This window comes from Saccopteryx leptura, chromosome 2, assembly GCF_036850995.1.
Source record: "Saccopteryx leptura isolate mSacLep1 chromosome 2, mSacLep1_pri_phased_curated, whole genome shotgun sequence".
NCBI lineage: Eukaryota > Metazoa > Chordata > Mammalia > Chiroptera > Emballonuridae > Saccopteryx > Saccopteryx leptura.
The window spans coordinates 5,439,138-5,459,456 of record NC_089504.1 but is presented as its reverse complement, the minus strand read 5'-3'; positions in this window follow the sequence as shown (position 1 = coordinate 5,459,456).

The window sequence follows — 20,319 nt, the reverse complement described above, 5'->3', positions numbered from 1 at the left end:
TCAGGTACAGCCAGGCCTCGGTGCAGGAAGGACCACCAGCTCTCAGTGATGCTGCCCTATGAGGGTCAGCGGCCTGTTCATGGGGGCGGGGTCTTTGTTGTTGTTGTTGTTTAAGGTGGGTGTGGACCCCAGGAAAGGGGCTGCTTGCTCTGTTTCCCAGCTGAGCTGTCAGAGAAATTCAAATGTCTCTTTACGGACTCATGGCCACCCACGGTATCACCAATGCAAAGCATTCCCTCAGTCCTTCAGTGCTTACTTACTGCCTGCATTGTGCGAGGCACGGACAAGACTCAGGACACACAGTACCAAGGCACAGTCGCACCTGCATGGGGTTCTGTTCCTGTAGGGCGGGTGGCCAGTGAACAAGCAAATCACAGGTGGCTCGAGGCAGGAGGGACAGGGACCTGGCAGAGACTAGGGCATCTGAGGGAGGGTATGAAGGAAGGGGGCTTGCACACGCGCGCGTGCACACACACACACATACACACACTGACCCCGGGCCCTGACTCTGAGCTCCAGAGCTCCTGGGCCCCCTCCACCCTCACACCTGCTGCTTAGTGCCGCAGAGCCCTCTTCGATGTCTGAGGTGAGGCCCGAAGGAGGCGTGGGAGCCAGCCGGGCCAAGGTCACAGGGATGAGCGTTGGAGGCATCGGGAGCATCCGTGCAAAGGCCTGCAGCGGGAGTGTGGGTCTGAGGGCCTGAAGGAAGGCCGGTGGATAGAGCACCTGGCCCCGAAGGGCGGCAGGTGTGGTGGGGCAGGGCGGCCCGCGGCCAGTGCGCAGGGGGCTCTGTCCTCGGGGCGCTGAGGGCCGGCACCGGGTGGTGTAAGGACTCGCGTTCAGAAAGGTGGCCTGTCCCTGTGTGAATGGCCCTGCGAGGAGCAGGAAGGGGAGGAAGAGCCCGGGGCGGCCACCCCAGCCCGGTGTCCAGCCTGCGCAGAAGGAGGTAAAGGAAGAGGTTTGGAGGACAGTTAGGAGGCCGCCAGGGCCCACGGACAGGCTTTGTTTGTGAGAGAGGAAAAGGGGGAAGAGAGAGAAGCATCAACCTGTCTTCCACATAGTTGTGTACCCATTGATTGCTCCTCATATGTGCCCTGACCGGGGTTCAAACCAGTGACCCCAGGGTTGAGCCGGTGACCTCGGCACTCCGGGAGGATGCTCTACCCACTGCACCACCCACCAGAGTGACAGTTTGGTCTTTTGAAAAAAATCAATTGTCCCAGGGAGAGAAGGGAGCTGGTGTGTGCGCGCATGCGCAGTGAGGGTGACAGGACTGGGTGTGAGTCCTGGCTGCCCCACTCCCAGGTGGCATGACCTGAGGTGGTGCCCTCATGCCCCCGAGCCTGCTTGCCTATCTGCAGCTGCCCTGCCAGCCCAGCAGGCTGGGAACAAGCCCAGCAGCCCGGTGGCTTAAAAGCACAAGGGTTGTTCCTCACTCGTACCTCCCGTCCACACGCGTGTGGGCCCCCGGAGCCAGGCCCACCGGATCGCTACCACACGCGGGGTCCTATACCCCCATTTCAATGTTCTGGCCCGGAAGGGACCCACACCCTGCACCGTCCTGTCCCCTTGGTTAAAACAAGTCACATACATATTTGAATCTAACTTTGAGAGGGCTGGGAGGTGAAGCCCCAGAGGAGGGTTCCGGGACCCCCCCCCCCAGCGCCGTGAGGGGTGCTGTGGACTTGTGTGCACTGACGCTCAGTACAGGAAAGGAGGGACTCCCCCCGGAGCCCGCCCCGCTGCACCCCCTCCCCCACCCCGTACCTCTGACCCCCCCCCCAGAGGGAGCTTGCCCCGGGGCTGCCTTTCCCAAACCCCAGTCTCCCCACAGATCCGTCATCAGATGACATCATTGGTAGAGCCCGTTTGTTTTTTTCAAATCAACTTGTGTTTGTTTCCTTTGCCACCCCCGGAGAGGGGCCCAACCCGAATTCAGGAGTGTCTAATTGTTCCTCTGCACAGGGAGTCTCCATGCTGCCCCCACCCCCCACCGCACCCTGCCCCCAGAGCCCTGTTGCATGAATAATACATGAGTCACTGTGCTGTGTTTTCTGTGGTGAGTCCGTGTGCTAGAGCACGAGACACTGTGGCGTAATAAAGGCCTGCGGTGTGTGTGTGCTGGGGTCACCTCGGCGCCTAGGAGTTGCCTCCTGGCTTCCCGGCAGAGAGCAGTGGGTACAGGGAACCAGGCTCTGAATGAGGACAGCGCCAGCTCTGGGGCAGGTGTGTGGCCTCTGTTGAGAGCCCAGGGCCTGGTGTCCGGCAAGGGCTTGGGTCCTGACTCTGTGACTTGCCAGGTATGTGACTTAGAGCAAGTGTGGCAGAGACTTCGGGGTCCTGACCAGGTCCCCTCGTGTCCCCTTACTGCTGCTGTAGCCCGTGTGCCCGCTTCTCAGACTTTGCTGCTAACAGTTCACAGGCACCGGCAGGTGGGGGGGTATGAAAGCCCAGTGCAGCCGCCTTGGGATGGGACATCCGCCAGGGGTATTCTCTGTGCTCCGGCGACCCTCAGGGCATCAGGCTGAGCCCAGGGCCACCAGAAACCACACCCTTGTTGGGCTCTGTGCCTTGTCTGTCCTGCTTCTCCCATTCCTTCCGCTTCTCCTGGGAGAGTTCCATCCCAAAATCACCGGCCCTGAAATCCGTGACTCGGGTCGGCTCCTGGAAGAACGTCCTACGATAGCAGGTGACTGCCCCTCTGAGCCCCACCTACCTTGTCTGCAAAGTGGACATAACGCTCCCTAGAGCTCGCAGTTAGCACGAGGGTGTCAGCATTGGGGGGCTGGCACACAGTAAGTGCTCACGAAGTGAAACTCTTCCCATTCATATGGATCACATAGGAGCCTTTTTTTTTTTTTTTTTTTTTTGTATTTTTCTGAAGCTGGAAATGAGGAGGCAGTCAGACAGACTCCTGCATGCGCCCGACCGGGATCCACCCAGCACGCCCACCAGGGGGTGATGCTCTGCCCATTCGGGGCGTCGCTCTGTCGCGACCAGAGCCACTCTAACGCCTGGGGCAGAGGCCAAGGAGCCATCCCCAGAGTCCGGGCCATCTTTTGCTCCAATGGAGCCTTGGCTGCGGGAGGGGAAGAGAGAGACAGAGAGGAAGGAGAGGAGGAGGGGTGGAGAAGCAGATGGACGCTTCTCCTATGTGCCCTGGCCAGGAATCGAACCCGGGACTTCTGCACGCCAGGCCGATGCTCTACCACTGAGCCAACTGGCCAGGGCCAGGAGTCTTTTTTTGACAGAGAGAGAGAGAGAGGGAGAGAGATGAGAAGCTTCAATTCTTCGTTGCGGCGCCTTAGTTGTTCACTGATTGCTTTCTCATATGTGCCCTGACTTGGGGGGGTTACAGCAGAGCGAGTGACTCCTTGCTTAGGGCAGCGACCTTGGGCTTCAAGCCAGTGACCTTTGGGCTCAAGCCAGTGACCATGGGGTCATGTCTAATGCCAGTGACCCCGTGCTCAAGCTGGCAACCTCGGGGTTTCAAACCTGAGTCCTCTGTATCCCAGTCTGATGCTCTATCCACTGCGCCACTGCCTGGTCAGGCTAAGGAGTCTTGTCTGTCATGATACCAAGGAAGGAAGCATTGCTCCTCAGATAGGGAGGGGTGTCCTGGGTCTCCTGCACAGTGGCAGGAAATGGCTTTAGAGAACATCTGTAGAGCCCCCTGGGTCCTATCCCACCTTGCCTTTCCCATCGGAGGAGTTCTCATCCTTGGTTCTGTCCTTATAACACAACCCTCTTGACTCTTGGTCAAGGATTGATGCCTTAGAAGGTGGTCAGTTATGAGCCTGGTTTGGCCTCTGATGTGGTCATTTCCTGGCGATGTGGCCTAAGCCACATGGAGCTGTGAGTTAGACAGTGTGGCTGGTTTACTGTGAACCATCCTCACTATGGGGGTGGGGGGCAGGACACTCAACTGTCTCTCTACACAGAGGGCAGAGCCATGAGCGGGGGCAGCCTGGCCCCCTACCCTGGGCCACCCACTTCTGCCAGGAAAGACCCAACTGGTTAGGCAGCCTGGAGCAAGTGACTCCACCTCCCTGGGCTGGCGTGGCCCCGTCTGTAAAGGAGGGACGTCCTGGAAGAATGGGTCCAGGCAGGATGACTCTCGCCCAAGAGCGGAGCGCGCTGGGCCTCCCTTCTGTAGCTCCTTCCAAGTTCAAGGGAGACGATTCCGCCATTTTAGAAGCTGGTTTAGCCTGACCAGGCAGTGGCGCAGTGGATAGAGCGTGGGACTGGGATGCAGAGGACCCAGGTTTGAGACCCTGAGGTCGCCAGCTTGAGCGCGGGCTCATCTGGTTTGAGCAAAAGCTCACCAGCTTGGACCCAAGGTCGCTGGCTCGATCAAAGGGTCACTCGGTCTGCTGAAGGCCAGCGGGTCAAGGCACATGTGAGAAAGCAATCAATAAACAACTAAGGTGTTGCAATGTGCAACGAAAAACTAATAATTGGCCCTGGCCGGTTGGCTCAGTGGTAGAGCGTCGGCCTGGCGTGCGGGGGACCCGGGTTTGATTCCCGGCCAGGGCACATAGGAGAAGCACCCATTTGCTTCTCCACCCCCGCTTCCTCTCTGTCTCTCTCTTCCCCTCCCACAGCGAGGCTCCATTGGAGCAAAGATGGCCCGGGCGCTGGGGATGGCTCCTTGGTCTCTGCCCCAGGCGCTGGAGTGGCTCTGGTCGCGGCAGAGTGACGCCCCGGAGGGGCAGAGCATTGCCCCCTGGTGGGCGTGCCGGGTGGATCCCGGTCGGGCGCATGCGGGAGTCTGTCTGACTGTCTCTCCCTGTTTCCAGCTTCAAAAAAAAAAAAAAAAAGAAAAGAAAGAAAAACTAATAATTGATGCTTCTCATCTCTCCATTCCTGTCTATCTGTCCCTGTCTATCCCTCTCTCTGACTCTCTGTCTCTGTAAAAAAAAAAAAAATAGAAGCTGGTTTAAAAAAGAAAAGGAGGAAGAGAAAAAGGAAGCTGGCCTGCCCCATAACCCTTCATAGTTCATTGTGTGAACATCTCAGTGAGGACTGGGTGAAGCCAACCCCCCGGTCCATGAAATAATGTTGACATCAGCCCGTTGAAGGGGGCTGTCCACCAGAGCGAAGGGCTTCACGGCAACATCTCATTCGCCTCCCCAGGGGCTTCCTGTGACTCCACTGGGACTGAGGAGGAGAAGGCCACCCCTCAGCCGGGGAGCAGAGGGGACTCCAGCCAGCCCAGGTCTGAGCTAACCATTGGGCTGCTGTGCCCACCTCTTAGGAGCCTCGGTCTGACTCAGAGCGTCAGACCCACGCTGGGTCCTTGGCCTCCGCCCCAGGCGGGGAGGGCATTCGGGACCCCAGGCCTCTCCCCACGGCACCCAGGCTTCAGGGAGCCCGCTGTCTGCTCCCGGGCCTGGCTTCCCCACCCACCGGCCACTTCTCAAACCAGCAGTTGATTTTTCCTGCCGAAAAACATCCTTGGAGCTGCCTTTGCCTCTTATTAAGTCAGCAGCCCGAGGAAGGGGGGCCGTCTGCCTCTCCTCCCCTCACCTCTTCGCTGCCCCTTTCATCCCGGGGAAAACATCCCCATAGATGACTGACGGCAACCCAGCCCCAGTTACCATGACAACCTTCCCTCCAGCAGAAAGAAAGGAGAGGCTGGAGGGGATACCCCCACCCACTCCCACCCACCCTCCCGGCAGTCCCCACCACCTCCTGGGCCCCTCCAGGACAGGCCCACGCCGCGGCCAGGGGCCTGCCGGGCACCCCTGCGTGGGCGCCTTTCATCTGAGAGATGCTGCCTTCACGGTGGGTTTGACTCACTCGGGTTCCCAGGGGCGAGATAATTGAGGAGGGAGTGACGCTGAGATGGAACGGAATCCTGTCCGCTGTGGAGAAAGCGCAGTCACAGCTGCCGCCTCCTGCCGCCCGCCCGCCCACTGCCTCGTCAGGCCCGGCTTGGATCTGGGGGCCTGGCCCGGAGGAAGGACGGCTCAGGGGTCAAGACAGGGTCCTGAGGAATCAGACCAACCTGGCTCTCTACCTTTTCTAAGCTGTGGGACTTGCAGCAAATTACTTAACCTCTCTGAGTCCCAGCACTGACTTTCCTGGGGTTGTTACTTCCTTCATGGGGTTGTTAAGACACGCAACAAGAGAGTGCAAACAACACCCGGTGGACCGCCCCGCCTGCGAGCCCGGCATCCAGAGGTTGCCTAGTAATGAGAGGTGCTGGCATGAGTGGCAGGACTATTTCCTGCCCCAGCCCGGGCCTCCTGGGGGCGGAGCTCAGGAGGAAGCTGGCACTGACGGGGACTGTCGCTGAGGCTGAGCCTGCTGGGAACCAGGTCCTGCTCAGCGCCGGCTGCCACGCTGCCCGGGAGGGAGCCTAAAGGCCCCTTTGGTTTGACAGGTGAGGCTCTGAGCCGGCGCACCTGCCCGATAGCACTCGGCGGAGAGGACAAGTCTGCGGGACTCCCCGGCCGGTGGGATTCACAGCCCAAGGTCGTCCACCTGCCCGCCTTCAAGTCGCCCACTCGGTGTGGCTGCTGGCAGCAGCGGGGGCAAGGCCTGCAGCAAACGCCGGGAGACGGGAGCGTCCTTGTCGCCCTGCGGCCCTTGGAGAGACCGTGCCTCTCATGGCCACCCGTCTCCCGGGGCTCTCCCTGCCAGAGACTGTGCTGCGTACCCCTCCTCCTGTCCTTGTGGTGACCTCAGAACTGTGGCAAAAGCCCCGGGAGATGCGCAGAATCCAATCACCTGTCATTAAGAGCCCTCCAGAGCGGCCACCCTGATGGAGGACATGAAGAGCTCGGGACAGAAGGACTCAGTAAACCAATTAGCTGAATCCAATCAATGGTGGTGGGGGGGGGGGATGGGGAAGGGAGCTGTGCTGGAGAGGGTCAAGCTGGCACAAGCCGAGACCGAATGAGGGGCCTGCCCCCACCCCCAGGGCTGCAGCGCTGCACAGACCAGGAGGTGACGAGTAGCAAGGTGGGCGCCCCAGCCGTGCTGGTCGGGAAGACACTCAGTCAGCGGAGAGGTTGACCCCCAAATCTCTGGGCATGGCAAAACTGTTTCTGTGTTAGGTTGGCATCTGTCATCCCCAAGAAGGGGTATAATTAATGGGCACATTCAAGAGAATCAAAACAGTCACATCAATACCGGTGTCTTAAGTGTGTGCAGTGGCCTATATTAAGTTGGGTGGTTTACGTATTTGTAAAATTCAGGGAATTTTGCTGATGAAAGGAGCTGTCCAGACTTGTAACTCGCATTTAAACTATGAAATCGAGCGCTGCGCTTGATTAGGACATGGGATGGTAAGGTGCGCGCTCAGGAGGTTTGTAACCAGTGCTGGACATCAGCGTGTTCCTCAAGTCAGTGCGTTGGGCGTACAAATAATGCGCTAACCCGCTAGAGAGGCAGGCTTCGCCACCAGACCACCGAAGCCCTTAAAAAAACACCGAATATACTCAATGTGCTTATGCAGTTTCAGATGTTGAAAGGAGCTTGATTAACTAGTTTTGGACATGGGACCAAGCAAAAACAAATGGCCCTTTAAAGGGTTTCAGCTGTGCTAAATTTATAACCACAGAAATAGAACAGTAAGCTGGAAAGTAAATGTAAAAACTTAGTGTAGCATTTTGGGGCCCTGGCCGGGTAGCTCAGTTGGTTGGAGCATCATCCCAACATGTTGATGTGACATTGTGGGTTCGATCCCCGGTCAGGGCACATACAGGAAGCGACCAATGACGGCATTAAGAGGTGAAACAAGTTGACATTTCTTGGTTTCTGTTTCTCTCTTCTCTCTTTTCCTTTCTCTCTAAAAAGCAATAAATTAAACAAGAAAGAATGGCATTATTTTTGAATACGTTACATTCACGAATAGAATGTTAATGTTTGAAAGCAAAGCCATTGTCTGAGCAACCTTCTCTGGGCACAAAAGCCAGTCCAGGGGCGTCTATATACTCACAGGTACATTCCTATCTGCATTCAAAACTTACCCTTTTGTAAAAAAAAAAAAAAAAAAAAAAGGGATCCTTCTGTGTACCCCACCTGCTGCGTCTGTTCCCAAGAGGTGATCTCTGGAGATGACAGTCTTGATGTACGAACAGGTTTGTGGTTAACAGGCCAAGGTCTGGCTTCGGTCAGAAACACTTGAGTCCTGTGATCCAGGCCTTGACCTTTGATCAAAGTCTCTCATGGTGGGGGCCTGAAGTCCTTCCCATTCAAGGGGGAAGGGTTTGTTGAGTTCCAGAGATATTCAGAAAGTGTGCAAGGTCCCCAACAAGCTAACACTGCGATGGTGCTCGTTACACACCAGGAGTGTGGCTGTTAACCTGGGGAACCACCACAACAACCCATTCCGCAGAAGAGAAACCCGGGGGCAGACCTGGACACTGGCAGAGCTGGGTTCTCGGCCCGAAGAGTCTGGCTGCGGAACCTGTCCCGTCCTTCAGCATCTTCCTGGACCCTCCCGCCACCTCTCAGAGAGTAGACGTTACTGGCCCGTGTGCAGATCAGTCGGCCGAAGCTTGGGCACCTGGAACCTTGCCCAAGGCCACCTGGTCTGCGCAGGACAGAGACACTGCAGCTTCTGGCCCTTCTGACATCTGTCTGTGCAGCCCAAACCCAGTGGGGGAGGTGGGCTTGGCACGGCACTGGGGTGGTTTTACACTGAGTCAAGGCCAGTGTTTTGCAGGCGAAGGGCAGGGGCTCAGAGCGCATGTGGCGGTGGGATCCGGGCTGGTCTGGGGACCGGGGAAGGCTGTGGGGGTGCGGGGACCAGGGAGGGAGGTGTATCCTGACTTTGAACTTTCTCCAAAGAACAGCTGGAGGTGATTGAAGAGTTCTGAGCATGGAGGAGACGTGTGTGTGCTTAGACTCAGGTTTGTAACCATTTGTGATGGAAGGGCAGCAGGAAGACGCAGGGAGGCCAGAGAGGGGCTGCCACAGGCGTCCAGGCAGGGCGAGAGCCGGGCCGGTCTGGCAGCCCGCGGATTGATCCAGGCGGGCACGTCGCGAGCTGTTCAGGAGACAGCGGGGGACAGGGTGTGTCAGGGATGGGCACTGGGGGCGGACCAGGTACGGAGGGATGCTTCTCTGCGGGGAGCCCCCTGGCCAGACACACCCGGCGTCCCATCCCAGGGCCTTCCACGGGCCTGGGCCGCTGCCCATCCGAGGGCCAGAGGAGTGTGGCCTCAGGGGCCGACTGCGGCAAAGTGGCCCGCCAGGCCCCCCAGCCTGGCCCGAGGTGCCCTCGCAGCGACCTGAGCCGCTTAACTGCCGGCGGAGGAGTCCGGATAATTCGGTCTCTGTTTACGCCCACGGTGAGCGCCTCTGAATCTTTCATCTTGACTGCTGACTGTATCAAAATTCCCGTGGTAATTGGATCAGGTGCAGCACTTTCCATGAGGATATTAAATCAGGCCCTCTGCCCGCGTCCAGAACGATCCGTTTCAGAATATAAAGACGCGGGAGATGGCATTACCCAAGGTATTTTTCCTCCGTTAAACGCTCTCCCCCCCCCCCTGCCCCCACCTCTTAATCATGGCAGCTCTTTATTTGTCGCCAAATAAATTGGGTCGTTCTCCCATCCCCCCAGTTATTAGCCAAAGGAGAGGAGCGATTCTCGTGGGTTGAGGAGGCAGAGCAGGGACCGTGCGGGAGATGGGCAGGCCTGTGGCATGGCCGAGCCCAGGTTTGCCCGGCTCTGTCCCTCGTCTAGGGGACCTGTGGGCTCAGGCGGAGTGGCCAACAACGTGGGATGGGGGGGGGCAGGGGAGCCCAACAAGCCCCTTCCCCCCAGTCTCTCCCTCGGGCCCCTGGGAGAGCCACGAGGGTGCCGGGCCCCCCGCGGGGATGGAGCCCTCATCAGCCGAACTCGAGGTGAAATGTGCTGACCGTCTGTAAAGCAGGGTGGGAGAGAAGCCCAGGGTCGCAGCCGGAGTCCTGGGTGGGAGCGGGAAAGCAGCTCAGGGGCATTTAGTTGTTAAATAAGTAAAAAGGAGGGGACGGTATTAAGGTCACATTAGAGGTTGAGGAGGCCGGGCCCAAACAAGCAGCGCGCTGGAGCAGGACAGGGACTGCGGCCGCACAGCATGCGCGCGCTGAACGCCGCGGAGGCGTGCATGTTTAAACGGTAACTTTTATGGGAATCTCACCTCCGTTAAAAAAAAAAGTGGCTCTGTCAGAACGCTGTGCTACTGACGCATTCTGACCGCTCGCCCAATATTGATTGAGCCTCTGCTCCGTGCCAGGCACTGGTCTAGGCCCCAGGGTGTGACTGGGAACCGAGCACAGGGCTCAGCCTTGGGGAGCTGATGTCAGGGGTGCGGGGACAGACGACCACGCGGTGAGCGGGCTGGGGAGAAAAATGCCGCAGGTGAGGCAGGGAGGAGATGAGCCGGGGGTTCAGGGATGGTGGCCTTGAAGAGACCTCTGAGCAGTGACCGAAGCAGGCAGAGCAACCCAGGGGAGGAGAGAGTGGGGAGGGTGGCCAGGGAAGGGCCCCAGGACAGCAAGGCCCAGACTCTTAGCAAGCCAGGTGCTGTCGGAGGGTTTCAAGCAGAGAGGGTCTTGACCCAACAACAGGGTCCCTCCGACTGCTTGGTGCAAGGGCAGGGGCCGGCCCAGGGGCCCCAAGTGCTTTTGGTAAAAGGTAGTGGTAAAAATGCAAATGAAACCTCAGAGGGATCTCAGAGGACATACCTACTAGAATGGCTAAAATTAAGAACAGAAAAAGCCAAGTGTTGGCATGCCCCAGGAGCAGCAGAAACTCTCACACAATGCTGAGGGTGTATAAAAGGGCATGGATACTTTAAAGACATGCTTGGAAGTCTCTGGTAAAGGTAAACATACATCTACCCCAGTGGTTCTCAAAGTGTGCGCCCTAGAAGATTTCCAGGTGCACCCTATGGTATTCCAGAGAAATATGTGCCTGTCGGGGACCAAAATACCAACAGGGTTTTTGGAGTTTAGATTTTGGGGGGACAGAGGTTTGGGGAATTGGCTGTAAGCTGACAGTCTGCCCAACCTCCCACCTCACTTGCCTGATTAGGTTGCAAAAGGCTGTTAAGCTGTGGTGCTGGATTGTTTACACTATCCCCCATGTTCCCCAGAAAGACTGGAGGCAAGTTTCTTCTATCCTTTGTTTGGTGTCAAGTTAAGATGATATATATGGTGGGGGTTTTCTGCACTCAACACAATTAAAAGTAAAAAGAGAGGAATTCTTCAATGTATTGACGAGGAAATGAGAGTTTGCCTTTCAAATATATGCCCAAACATTGAAGAAATCTCTAGGACACATCAGGCTCATGTTTCTCATAAACACAAGAATGAAAAAACTTAACACATTTGTGCCAGGACCTGCCGAATTTACTAAATCTTACTAAGAATGTATTTATATATATAAAAAGATAACTTTTTTGTTATTTAAAAAAATTTTAACCCCTTTTTTTTACGAATTCTAAGAAACATAACTCAAAAAAGTAACAAAAAATGTTTTTTAATGTCAGAAAAAATTTAATTTTGTTGTATTTATTTTGTTTAATTACCATAAAAGCATGCTTGGACTTTATTTTTTTTCTTTAGTATTTGACTTACTCATTATAACATAGTTCTCAGAAATTTGTATATAGCGCGCCTACAATTATTTGTAGGATTTTAAATGCGCCCCGACTTCAAAAAGTTTGAGAACCACTGATCTATCCTGTGAACACAACAACTCCACTCCCAGCTGTATACCCGAGGAAGATGAGCGCTTATATTCACAGAAAGACACCCACAAGGACCTTCACAGCAACTTTCACAAGAGGCCCCAATTAGAAACGGCTCAGATGCCCGGCCACAGGAGCCTGGATGGACAGATCGCAGTGTATTCACACACTGGAATGCCACGCAGGAACGAAAACGAGGAACCCCCGGTACACACAAGGACACGGACGGGTCTCATATACATGGGTGTCCAACAAACAAGAGAACAGACACACAAGTTATAGGACGGCACTTTTCTGAAGTTCCCAGAACCTGCTAAGGGGTCTACGGTGACAGGAGGGCAGCTCCCTTGGGAAAGGGGGTAATGACAAGGGAGGGAACATAAAGGGACTTCCTGGGGTGACCACGTGCTCTTGTCTCGATCCTGGTGGCGTTCTCCCATGTCCGTATGCATGTAAAAGTTCATCGAGCTAGACTTACTTGTGCGTTTCCCTGAACGTAAATTATACCTTGGAAGAATGGCAGAGAGAGATAGAGAGAAAGAGAGAGGGAGAGAGAGGGGGCAGAGAGAGAAAGAGAGAGAGAAGTGTGGTAGGTGGGCGGAGGGCCTGGGGAAACCTTCCTCCCTGGGCTCTCGGCATCTGGCCGCAGGCCCTGTGATGCCGGCCACCTCCAGCCCTTTGCCATGCACCCCGCCCCTTACTGCGGGCAGAGACAGCCAGGGTGAGCAGATGCCTCTCAGTGGGGGCAGGTGGCCTGAGGAAGCGGTTATTTCTTTTGGGGACCCAGCCCCGTTTGTCTAGCGGGGGAGGGGCCGGCAGCAAGCATCGTGGGACCAGACTCCTGATTATAACTTCATCACAGGCACTGGCTATTCCAGACGCGCTGATATTTATGGAATAAATACGACGGGATTTATGGCCGTATCTCCCTCTGATGTCCCATCTGATATGCAATTCAATTTCTTTTATTGTCTTTGGGCTTTCGCCATGGAGGGGAATGCATAAATAAATAAATATATAGGCAAATGGCAGCCGGCAGGCCAGGCTGGGGCTGCCAGCCGGCCGTCTCTAGTCCCATATTAGGCCCATCGATCACGCGTTATGAAGCCAGAGCCTGTCCCCTGGCTGGGACGGGGAGCAGACGAGCTGGTCACTCTTCATTATTTAGGGGCTTCCATTGGCAGGCTGCCCTGCCTGCCCTCCGCCTGCCACCGGGCCATGGCATCCCAACTTGGGACCTGAGCCCGTAACTCTCTGCTGCTCTCTTGAAGGAGCCTCAGAGGCCCAGGTGTGCCCGTTCTCCTGTCACAGGCTGGTGACACGTGCCCCTGACTGGCTCCCCCGTAGGAATCCCCTGCCAAGTGGCCAAGCCGTGCTTCTGCTCTTCAGTCAGACCATGTCTTCAAAGCTACCCACTGGCACCATGAGCTCTGGGAGCCTGGATGAGTCACTTGACTCTGAGCCTCACGTCCTCATCTGAGACCGGGGGGCGGGGGGCTTCAAATACAGGGGAAAGCCCTACACACCGCCGAGGACACGGGGCCGGGCCTGCACTCCACACGCACAGGCGATGACCACGCGCTTACCGTGCGAGGTGCCGAGGGAACCGGCAGTGTCTCTGTCCTTGGCGAGGCCCCGTCCTGGGAGGACAGAGGGGCTAAGTGGCTGGAGCCTGGGGTCACCACGGGTCTCCAGAATTGACCCAGGCCCCTGCCCCTGTGGAGAAACAACCCTGGGCTGTGGGGGGGGATATCTGGAGTGCCCTGGGGGAGCTTCCAGACTGGCCTCTGTAGTCACTCCGTGCCCCCCACTGCGTGCCGACTCCCATGCCCAACTTGAGTGGCTCACAGTGCCCCTCCCCGTGCCTCTTGGAAACCGTACCCAAGAGCCTAGCCTCCGGCCAGGCCCCCGCCCCCAGTGCTCCCACGTCTGTGTCTCGCCATCCCAGTGTCTCTGAGCCCTGCCGCGGCTCGAAGTTCCAGGGCCTGCACGGGCCTCCCTCCCCACCAGGCCCAGTGTCCCTCCCCCAGCTCAACTAGGCTGCCCCCTGCTGCCCCAGCTCTCAGGTCTCCGGGCTCAGGAGAGTTCTGTACGAGGCCCAGCCTGGGGCCTGCCACACGTGCACAGACCACACACACAGACCACACACATGTACGCAGACCACACACATGTACGCAGACCACACACACACACATGCCCACACACATGCACACATACCACACACCACACACATGCATAGACCTCACATATGCACACATACCACACACATGCATAGACCTCACACATGCACACACACCACACACATGCATAGACCTCACACATGCACACGTACCACACACATGCATAGACCACACACATGCACACACCCCACACACATGCACACATCTCACACATGCACACACCCCACACATGCATAGACCACACACACCATACATGCATATGCACCACACATGCACACACCACACACATGTACACACCCCACACACATGCACACACCCTACACACATGCACACACCCCACACACAGATCTGGACAGAAGCCTGGCAGCTCCCAGCACATGCCTATGACACAGCATTGTGTCAGGGGTGACTTGGGAGACGGTTCCACTGTAGAGACAAATTTCCCCGCCGGCCAGTGGACAGACAGTAGGCTGCGAGCACACTGGTCTGCAGTGGGGTGGGACGGGAAGGGAGCTGCAGTGGAGGGCACGGGGTGTGTGAGTGCGCCACAGCCCCCTGCAGAGCGCCCGGGATGCCACCGAAGGAACTCTAATCAGAGACTGTGGACTGTCCTAAACGAGGTTTACCCGGGAAACAGGGAGGTGGGGGAAGGCAAGGCAAGGGGGCTGCTAAGAAAATCAGAGAGAACTGGGTTCAGATCCTGCCTGGCTCCTCCCGGCCACGTGACTCTGGGCGGGTGACTTTGCTTCCCCGAGCCTCAGTTTCCCCAGGGGGCTAATGCCCTCTCCCCTCTGGATGATTCTGTAGTCAGGTGGGAGGGACAGAGCCTGTCCCAATGCGGGGGAGGGGGAGGGTCACCCCTCCAGGGGAGCGGCCCAGGGGGGTCCACCTGTGGGGCTCTCCATCCACCTGCCTGTCCTCCGGGGGCCCCCACAGCACCCCATGCCCTCCTGGGGGAGGCATAGATTTGGCAGCCCCCGCCGTTTTATTTTCCAGGCGCTCTTACCTGGGCCTTGCATGGGCCCCAGCAGGCGGCATAAATTTCCTGCCTGCCGCCTAGGCAGAGAGGCATTCGCTCAGGCACCGGAATGCTAATGGGCTCCACGGGGTCCCAGGCCGAGAATCCCGCCTTTCCCTGACATTTGTAAAGTTCACGTTTTCCAACTGGAGCCACATGAAGGGGGAGGCAGACTCCCACTTGTAGGTCGTCTGCATCTTGGGCCTCACCCCTCACCGCTCCTCCCTGCCCTTGGCCTTCACCCCTCACCCCGTGAAAGAGCCAGCACCGGGAGAAGAGCCCACAGGACCCTGAGTCTCGCTGCCAGACTCCTCCCTCCCACCTGCTCTCACACAGCCACTCAGCCACTTCGCTGTTTATGGAGCACCGAGCGCTCTGTCCCTGCCTGGGTGGCTGTCAGGGACAGAGCAGGAAGCCACAGGACTCTTGTCCTTTGGGACTGACAGTCTAGTGGGATAGAAGGACCTGAGACTAATACGGGTTGGAAGTGCCATGAAGTCAGGGGACAGGGCATCAGGGAGGGCTTCCTGAGGAAGGGACATTATCCTGAGGTCTAGAGGAAGAACAGGTGTCAGTCTGGTAAGAAGAACATGTCAGGCAGAAGGACTGTCAGGAGCAAAGGTCCTGGGGTAGGTAGGAGGGGGCCTAGCCTGTCTGAGGGTCTGGAGGAGGCTGGCTATGAGGCAGGGGTTCTGGGGTCTTGAGTGAAGGTCCAAGCAGCCGCCATTATCCAAGGGCAATGGAACCCCCTGTAGGGCCCTGCCAGACCCCAGGGACAGACGGGGCTCTAACTTAAGCTTGGGGGTCCAGATTAAGAACCCCCAGGGCAGCCCTGGCCAGAGAGCTCAGTTGGTTAGAGCTTCATCCCAAAGTGCTGAGGTTGCTGGTTCGATCCCCAGTCAGGGCACATCGATGTTCCTCTCTCTCTCTCTCTCTAAAAGCAATAAATTAAAAAAAGAAAATCCCAGGGCAGCTGGAGTGCAGAAGTTGTCACTTTCCTGAGCCTCCCCCTCCCTTGTCGGGCTCTGCTGCTGACTTATAATTGTTGTTTCCTTGTCCTCAGCAGAAAGACCTCAGAAACGAAATTACTGTTTAAAGACAGCTTCCCTGCAGGGGGACCCGCTGGGGCGGACCAATGTCGGCGTCCAGCCGGTCACTCTGCCAGGTGTCTCTGTGCCCTGCTCCGCTGCTTTGTGTCCCGTGGGTAATGCATCTCCATTTATTCCCCCCACGAGTGTCTCTGCTGCCCACTCAGGCAGGGCGGGCAGCGCAGCAGTAAATGAGGCCAAGCCAGCCCCCATTCCCAGGGAGCTCACACAGTCTGGCGGGGGAGACAGACCACAGACGAACAAGCAAGCACAAATGTGCGGAATCAGGTGTGGCAAAGGTTGGGGCGGAAACAACTGGGCTGGGCTCAGGGGTAGGAAGGCGGGGAGGGTGGGGAGGAGGGTCCAGGAGAGCCTCTCTGTTCAGGGACACCGGGGCAGTGAGGGATGCCCACATCGGTGGGAACAGCGCTCCAGGCATAAGGAACGGCATGTGCAAAAGTCCTGAGGTGAGAACACACTTGGCTGTGTTGGAGAAGGAGGTCGGTGTGGCTGGATCCAAGTGGCCAAGGGGAGAGGGTAGTAGGTGTGGTCAGGAAAACGGAGAGGGGAGCGGTCAGGTGGGGCCTCCCACTGGGAGAGTGGGGGCGCAGAGCTGGGGGCAGAGGCTGTTTGAGGAGAACCCCGGGCCGGAGGGGCCCTCGCTCCAAGCATTCCTTCACGATCATTCATTCATACTCTCCATTTCTTATTCCATTCATCGTCATTCCTTCATTTGCATTTAATCAGATTCGCTCATTTTAAAATTTATTATTTATTCAATCACCACGCATTTATTATTCACTCATCATCCTTTATTCATTTAGCAGGCGTTTTGTGGACCCCCCCCCTCTCCCGCCTGCCAGGGGATGAGTCTGACCCCCCTGCCTGCCTTCAAGGGGCCCCTAATCCAGGGTAGGGGGCAGCTGCACTGGGTGGGGGCAGCCGCACTGTTCATTCTTCTCACAGGACAGCTTCCACTGCCCTGGCATCCCTGGCTGGCCCCCTCTGTGGGCAGCACGTGGGGGCACTCGGGCTGTGTGTGGGCAGTGTCTGGGCATGGCAGGGCCACGTCTGGGCGGACCTGGCCATGGCGTTTCCTTGGGGGGCGCCAGGCCTGAGGGTTGCTGCCCTGAGCCCTGGGTATCCAGAGGAAGTGGGAGGGGCTGAGCAGGAGCCGGAGGCTGGGCCCAGAGCCGGACCCTCCCCCCTCACTCTCCCAGCCCTGGGGCTTACTCACTCTGCTCACCCTGGGTTGTAATTGCCAGTTTATCACCCGGGCCCCCAGGGGCAGGGCTGGTGTCACCATTGTTCATCATCCTCTCCTCTGTGTCCAGCCCAGGGCCTATCAAACGGACTCGGTCAATGTTTGTCCAATGAATGAGTGAACGATGGACAGCCACTGTTAACCTCCTCTGCAGCCCGGCCTCTGGCCCTGACACCACCCAAAATGGGGGCGTTCTTTGCCTATCTGGGCCCCTCAGTGTCGAGGCTGCCGAGACTGACTCATCCACTCAGCTGCTGGACTGAGTGGTGGCAGGCCCTGAGGCCAGGCTTGTCCCTTGTCCTGTCTGAACTTGTTAACTCCAGGGAGAAGCCGCGCCGTGAAGGAGACAGCCGAGGAGCCCCCTGTCAGCTCCCATCCCGTCACACAGGTCTCCGCTGTGCTGTCACCTTCGCTGGGAAGCCTCCCCTGATTGCCCAGACTCGTCTGTTTCCGGTGTGGCTCTGATGATGACCTGTCACTGCCTAATTCATCATTTTGTTGCCTGGGTCACTGTCTCCCTAATTCTCTGAGGAGCCCTGTGAGGTTGTGGTGGGCACGCCGCCTGCAGCATGCCAACCCCGGTGCCCGGCACCGGGCAGGCCCAGAGCGGGCGCTCTCTGAGGGAAGGCAGGGAGGAGATGGGAGTGGCGGGGACAGAGGCTGCGGGGCCCGGCAAACTGTGGTGTGAATCCTGGCTCTGTTGCTAACTCACAGGGTGGTCTCGAGCAAGAGCCTGCCTCTGGCTGAGCCTCAGTTTCCCTGTCTGCGCTTACTCATGCAAGTGGTGAGCTCAGCCCAGGCCTGGCCCCCAGGAAGTCTCTGTGATGACCAGGTGGTCCTTGCTCAGAGGTTCAGGATGCCTCACAAGGCCATCACAACGCAGACAGAAGGGCTTGGGCCTGGCAGCAGAGTCCTGGGGGCCACGCGGAGCCAGTCGGTACACTCCCTCTCCCACGGTTCCCCACACAGCCTCGGAAGGCCCCCCGTGCTGACTTCCTGCTCTGCCTGCCTGTCTTCCGAGTGCGTGACAGAAGGGAAGACTGAGGCCCAGGCGTGCGAACTTACAGCGCCTTGGAGCCAGGCAGGCATCGTGAGAAACCACCTGGACCAGCGCTTCGGCTGTCCGGATGGGGAAGAGGAGGCATCCCAGAAGGGCAGGGCCCGCAGGGTGCCACAGTGAGTCCCGGCCAGCTGACTCTCCTGCCCAGTCCTCCAGGGCAGGACGCCAAGGCCCGGGGCGGGAGCTCCTCTCCCCTTGTGCTGGTGCCCCCATCCTAGGGCTCCAAAGAGGCCGTGGAGCTGTCAGGCGGGATCAGCGGGGCCCTGGCCCACTCTCCCCAGATTTAATTAACAGGCCTTTCATCTCTGGCTTGAAAAAAATCCACTATCTTCTGTCTTCTTAATTAATGTTCACTAAGCAAATCAGAACAGGGTTTTTCTCCTTGCTTTCCTCTCCTGGGTTTTAACCCGTGGTAGGTGGACTGGAAGGAAGGTGATGGGCACCTCGGTCGGCAGCCCCAAGCCAGGGGCCAAGCCTCTGCCGGGAACCCCCAGTCCCCAGGGTAGGCACATCCCCCCATCAGCCACACAAAGACACCAGCCCCCTTCTCTCACACCGCCTCCATGCTGGTCCCCTGGATTACACCCCAGCCATCTTCCCAAAGGAAACTGACAGGACTCTGCTGCTCCAGAGCCTTCCCGAGCTCCCTGCCACCATTAGGATAACGGGTTAGGACAGGGGGCAGATTGTGGGGTTGGGTTCATCATTACAGGGAAACCGAGGCCATGGGTTTCAGGTCCTACGTGTGCAGAGGGGGCTCCTGGCCCCAAGGCGTACATGCTTTGGCTGGGGTCGTGGTGGGTCCTGCTGGGCAGTGACACTCAGAGCCTTCTCTCAATGGAGAGCTGGTCATGTGCATATTATTGGCCACTGTCCCAAATGGTGACTTCCAGTTCTCCTGGCTTATTCTGAGCCCCTTTCCTGCAGTTACAGACTGTTTACTGTCCTTTGTCACGCAGATTTTGGGAGTTATCCTGAGACTCTATGGGTGCCAGACACGCCCATGCCTAGGGGCCACCTAGCTGACCTCAAGGATGAGAAAGACCGGGCCACGTCTTGCTGTGGATGTTTCATTAGCAAACCACTTTCCCTCTTTGGGCCTCAGTTTCCCCATTTGTACAACCAGTGCCCTGGACCCAGTGAGTTCTGGTCTCAGGTCCATCGGCTATGCAGGGATGGCCAAGGTTTCGTTGGCCGCCAGGGGGCAGAAGGGCCAGTCTCGTAACGCGGCCAATGTCGCCACCTGGTGGTAGAATCTGGGTGAACATTTACAGCTGGACGGGGAGCGCTGGGAGGAGAAACTGGAAATGCAGGAAGCTCAGGGGGACCTGGAAGGAGACCTCCTGCAGCTCCGGACTAAGGCGGCCAGCAGGGGCAGGATGGCCCCCTCGCGGGTACCTGCCAGGAGCTGGGCAAGTTCAGCCAGCACCCAGCTGGCGCCTCTTGGAGGAGCCATCATCTCCCGCCCAGCCCCTGTAGAATCAGCCTTTGCCAGCCACGTGCTGGTTCCTACTTTTCCCCAGATATCCCGAGACACACTCAGTGCAGGCCCTGGGGACACCCGGGTGAAGCACATGAGGTCCCTGCCCCACCACAGACTTACAGCCCTCAGCTCCCGCAGACCCCTCTCTAGGACGAGCTAGCTGGTCCCCCGCCTCACCCCCAGGACCAGCTCCCCACCCAGAGCTGCAAACACACAACAGACCTGCCTACCTATTCACACCTCTGGACTTCTGCACGCTGTGCCTCCTGCCAGAGGCACCCTTTCCCCTCCACAGCCTTTATGACTCAGTTTACTCCTCTGGGAAGCACCCTCCAGGCTGAACTAGCCACCCTAGCTTCCCTGCACCCCAATACTCCCATGCACCGCCTTCTGTTACATCCTCTCAGCCTGCTCGTTGAAATCGATGCTAAATTTTATCTTGTGTTTTTTCTGGCATATCTTGATAAGAACATATGGCTTTTCTCCTTTGATTTTCTAACTTTAATAGATGAGAAAAAAAAGAGGCCTCTTCT